Source organism: Mandrillus leucophaeus, unplaced genomic scaffold (assembly GCF_000951045.1).
Source record: "Mandrillus leucophaeus isolate KB7577 unplaced genomic scaffold, Mleu.le_1.0 Scaffold1156, whole genome shotgun sequence".
Classification (NCBI taxonomy): Eukaryota; Metazoa; Chordata; class Mammalia; order Primates; family Cercopithecidae; genus Mandrillus; species Mandrillus leucophaeus.
Window position 1 is genome coordinate 422459 of NW_012099832.1, and position 5665 is coordinate 428123.

General features: G+C 37.8%; 1 pseudogene across 1 annotated transcript; it reads right to left on the minus strand.

Annotated features, from left to right (window-relative positions):
* Positions 1–525: 525 nt before the first annotated feature.
* LOC105552607 lies at positions 526–1515 on the minus strand (annotated as a pseudogene). Its single transcript, XR_001008040.1, has one exon. The product of XR_001008040.1 is annotated as a protein phosphatase inhibitor 2-like (transcript).
* Positions 1516–5665: the final 4150 nt, after the last annotated feature.

A 5665-nucleotide genomic window follows, 5' to 3' on the forward strand; every position in this document is an offset into this window, starting at 1 on the left:
AAAAAAGCTAGTTTTGATGAGAAAAAGTTCAGTCCTTTTCTTGTAAGTACAAAGAAACTCAACAGGAACTTTAAAGGTAGTAGGACAGAAAAGGCAAGAGTAACTCTTGTAATCCTTTTCAATTAAACAGACAAATCAACTTGAAGAACAGTGTTAAAACACTATTTGGCCTGAATATTTATTAGCCTATACATCCTGTTGTTCAATTGTGTTTTGATTTTTTAAAAAAGCAAACCAACGAAATGTATAAGAGGTATTGCCCCATTTAGAGTGCTGAAAATAACTTAGTTTCCCTCTCCAAGGATACTTTTCATCCTCTAAAGCATAAAATGCTATATAATATCTTATGCAAATTAACCAGTGTTTTTACAAAAGTAATGCAGTTTTGGACTGATGATATTACACTGCATTTGTGGTAAAGTACTAAGCATAAGATCAATTAGGCATTTTCAGTCTAATCAGTTTCTAAGGATATCATTTAATTCTTGGCAATATATAATAACTGGTATGATTTTGGTATTTAAATCATAAATTGTGGAGAACAAGAAGAACTGTATTATAGTAACAGGATTTGTATCTAGCAAACAGTTGCAGTGTTGAACAAAGCTCTTCTATGAACTTCGTGAATTTGTTTTGCCGTGGGTCACCTGTAGTAGAGCCTTGATTTGATTCTTCCGTCTTCATGCTTTCTCCATCTGCAGTCTTTAACATTTCTTCATCTTTGCCATCATCATATAGATCTTTTGACATTAATTCTCTAGCTAATTTGATATTAAGTCATTCGCTGTAGTGAAGCTTCCTTTTCATTTCAAATTGTCGCCTTTTTTCTCCTTCCTCAGATGAGAGGTCACTAGCCTCCTGTTCACTGTTTTCTTGTTCTTGAACCCTATACTTTGGATCCAAGCCTTCAGCAGCCGCTAATTTCTTAGCTAAGATATCTGCTGCCATGGCTTCAGTGGTTTCTGTATCACCACATGCATCTTCACCATCCCCATCTTAACGACAGTAAGGAGTGCTTGGTTCATCTATTTTCATTAAACCATCGTCTTTGTCTGCTGGATGATATGTCGCCAGGATGTTCATTTCTTTCCACTTCTGGGATTTTTTGCTCCGCTCCTCGTCGACACTCCCGCTGGGCTGTTCAGCCGACGCCACCATAGAGGAAGCTGTAGAGGTCTTGTTCTTCAGGATCCCTTTGATGGGCCAGTGCGAGGCAGTCCAGGCCGCCATTTCCGGGCGCTCCTGCTGTTGGCTCAGGGTCACCGCTTGGCGTCCGGTCCGGAAGAGAAGAGTCAGTCCCTGGCAGAGACAGTGCAGACAGCCGCGGTGCCCGCTTAGGGCTAAAGCGGCCGCATCTGCTGTCTCAGAAACGGCTACCTGAGTGGTTGTCACGAAACAACGACCCCAGCGCCACAGCCAGCGCCGGAGGAGTGGCGGCTGCTTGCGGGCCCTTAGCCGCCGGCACTTCAGCCGCACTAGCCGGGAGACGCCGGCAAGAGCTCCAGCGCTGGAGCGACGCCACGCCAAGCGGGCCCGCTCTCTCTGGATATCTTAGTTTGATTTAAATTCTATCACACTGGCAGCTGTTTCTCACTCCCCTTTGCTTGTTCTTTCTCATTTTATGGGTCTGAAATCTCTTGTGTGTCTAAGAACTCAGACTTCCGACTACTTCTCTATTATTTCTGCACACAGTTACTAAGTTATTTCATGCAGTCCAATGCCTGGAAAAGCCATCTGTATGTTTGACGACTGTTATATCACTTTATTCCGAGGTCTGCTTTTGTTTTTGGCACATCGTAAGTCCTTTTAAAATACTTTGTGAATAAATATAGAGATGAGTGAGACCTAAAATATCAGGTATCTTTATACAAGGAGCCATTGAGATGGTTATAAGCAGAACCAGTGCCAGTCTTTGGACTTTTGATCTTATATTGAGTCCAAATTAGGAATTCCTTCTTTCATTATCAATTTATTTTTAAATGCATAATTTTTCTCCTAAAAATGGTGCCTGTCAGATGATTGATGCCTTTATACTTGAATATCAGTCATTAAACATTTCATTTACCGTCAAAATAGTACTCAGCACTATTAAATCTCTTTAATTTTGAGAATGGATTGAATGACTTGCAGTGTCATGATATCTGGCAATTTGGATGTTATAAGAAATACAGTTGATAGAAAGAGACAAATAGATGACAAATAACATAATATTTCTTACACAAATTTTTAAACAATTAAATTACAGCTTTTATTTTTATTTTGGACTAAGATATAACTGGTATTAAGTCAGGAATAGTGTAATCTTTGGAAATTCATTTATAACCTCACATTCCTCCTTTGTAAAATGAAAAAAAAAAAATAACTTTCTCAGTGAGTTGTAAGGAGTAAACGAAATAGTTTAGAATAGTGTCTGGCATAAAAAAAGCTCTTTAAAAGTTAATAATAATAATTATGTAATCAGTTAATTCAAATTGACATCAAATTAGAATTATATTTATTAAATACATTTGTGATGTCAAGATACACTAATATATCTAAGATTTAAAACTGAATCATAGTTAACTTCTTTTCAGTGTTCTTTCCTTTCGTAACAAGTGTGTGGTACTTATCTTAATATTTTTGTTAGTGTTTTACTTGAACCATAAAATCACCACATGACTTCAAAATACAGTATTCCTAGCAACTGTTTCTCACTGCTGATTCACTAACATCTGTTTCTCATTCCTGATTCACAGAACTGGCTGTGGTAAGAAAATAATAATGCATATTAAGCTGATTATTTTATATGTTCTCCAAATCAATCCGTTTCTAGACTACCTCTCTTGGCCCACTATTATAGCATATTTTTTGCAAATATCGGGACATATCTACAGCTTCTGTAATCATAAAAAATCATTTTCAGTCTTGGCACTAAAACTATTTGCATATATTCAGAAGAATATTTGATTTTGACCTTCGATTCATTTCCCTAACATTTTTCAAATTTATCCTTATTGATTCAATTAATTATTTATGAAACGTACTTTTTTCATGTCTGCAATATTTTTTATGTGTTTGACACAAATGTTTAAGTTAATATAAAATTTAGGTTAAGTACATCAAATACTAAGAATTCTAGTTCAATATATGGTGACCTTTAGAGAATTATTTGTGTTAGAAAATACACTTTGTCAATGAATGCTTACTTAGAAAAGCATTGTGTCCTGCTCAAGTGTTGCTTAAATAGAACTTATACAGTAATAGGTCACCTTAAAAAAATATGCCAGATGGTGAAGGAACTGAAGAGCAGGTTGAGTTAATGAAAAATGCATTGATGATGCTATGACATTTGTCTGAAATTATAGAGCAAATTGTGGGGGAAGGCACAAGTAAGAAGGAGGTTTAATATTCAAAAGATGTTTTTTAAATTAGTATCAGCAAAGACCTATGTCTTCTTCCAACAATATCTTAAACTAAAAAAGTAGACTAGTGACACAGGACCCCAGTGGTGCTTTGCCAGCTGGTGACTTCTGATGTTGGTGACGCCCCTACCCAGGATTGCCCTTGAATTGCCACAGGAGGCACCCACCCAATTGGTTCAGTGGGCTGCCTTTGACTTGTGCTCCAGGCTGGATCCAGTGCTCACCGTGGTATCCACGTTCAGCCTGCCGCTCAGCCAGGCACGCAGCAACCTGCTTCCACCTTGGGCACCTGAATCTGAATGAAGGGAATGCAGTGGCTCCCAAGAAACTCGGAGACACCAGCAACTCAGGATCCCCAAAGAGAGTATTATTCCCACCTTCTGCAGCTCAGTGGACAGGGGTGTGTTAACAGCTTTTTCAGTCCTGTTGCCCAACTCCAGCGTGTGGTTCCTGGGCTGACAGCCACACCGCTGCTTTCTGTTGTATGGGGCAGTTGCCCAACACTGGCAGAGGACCTTGGGCTAGAGTGCTTCAGCCTTTTTCATACCCACATTTGGCAGGTCCCAAGTTCTTGCCCCACTTCCAACAAGAATGAAGTTACTCTGACAACTGAAGGATGAGCAGGGCAGAGACTTTTACTGAGCGACAGCACAGTTTATAGGAGAGAGGGGACCCAAAAAGGACCGCCCCCTACCCAAACTCGAGTAGCCTGTGAGGTGTCTGAGTCCGACTGCGTCCTTGGTTTTTATGGGCTCAGAATGGAGGAAGTGCATGCTGATTTGTCTATGGGCAGGAGGAAGTGGTGCTGAGTCGGTCCATGGTTGGGTGTGGAAAAAGCACCATCTGGCTGGCTGATAGGCGTCAAGGAAGTTCCCACTCCTGGTCGCAGACTCTACTTGGAACTGGAAGCCCAGCCCCCAGACTTCAGGCTATCCTTGACTTGATGGTTGGGTCCCACCAGGGACCTGCCCTGCCTAGGAACCTGTCTGCCTCCTGCCACCATCAATACCATCTTTTATAAATGTAAGCTCACAAATACTGCATCTTAGATTGTAACCATTTAGTGCTAGCATTGAATAATTATATACTATAAGAGGAAATATTTTAAGACAGAATTAGTGACTATAGTTAAAAAGTTATAAGTTGAGCTATTATCTGTTTATTTTTGGATAGCGGGGTGTCTTTTTAGTTGCTAAAAATTTTCATTCCAGTTTAATACAATAAACTTAAAAAACTGTTTAGCTAAAATGTATATTCCATCATCTTAATTCAGTTTTTATGTCTCCTCATGCAAGGAGCAAGAGGTTGGTAGACAGTTTAATTCAAATGAGAGTTCAGAAATTAGAAACTTGGAAAAATTGCCAAATAGCTTGCACCAGGCACTCCTTTAAAGTAAACACTAAAAAATATCAACTCATCAAGCTGTGTCAATACTTTGATTCTCCTCATTTATTCTTCAAGGCAACTGAAAATCCGTGAGATTTGTAAGGTATTGACCATGATGTTTGCATCCTCTATGTTTCAATGAAATCCTTTTTTGCCTATTATGTAAGTGTTCCCAAAACCAACTCATTATATTCTACATCAAAAATATAATATTTTAATTATGGAAACCTCTCTTAATTTTTCTCTTAATATACTTACAGTATTTATTCCATAACTCTAGGTACAATTATATATGTGAATACATTTATATGTTTTAAAGTCTCAGTCATTTTCGTGTTTTATGAGAAAATGAATTGTTTTCAAACTCATTTGAAGTCTTCATTAAAAATAAAATCTAATGAATTATGTAGTGAAATTCCTTTTAATGTCACTTATATATAACTAGAATTAAAGAATTAAAACAATATTTTCCATGGTTTCAAAAACTATCCTTCTCTTCCACTCTTATTGACATAGTCAGTGAATAAATTATCTAATTTACCATGTTCTCACATAGAAGTGTTGGTTTCACCTTTTTGAAAACATGATCTTCTAGAAAATGGGGGAAATGCCAGCATGCTAAAATCAGCAATCTCTACGATGCCATAGGTATAAGCAGAAAAAAAAAAAGTCATGATTCCCTAAGTTAATTTCTGAATAAAATAAAAATGTGTGGAATTGGGAGAGCGTAAGATAGGCAAAAGAAGATTAGAAAAGTTACAGAAAATTCTTGAAGAAGTGACAAGCAGGATAGAGACAGGTCAAAGTAGATTTATTTTTATGTCAGTATTCACTTATAAGTTATGATGGACTTCTAAGCTTACACGTTTAACATATCC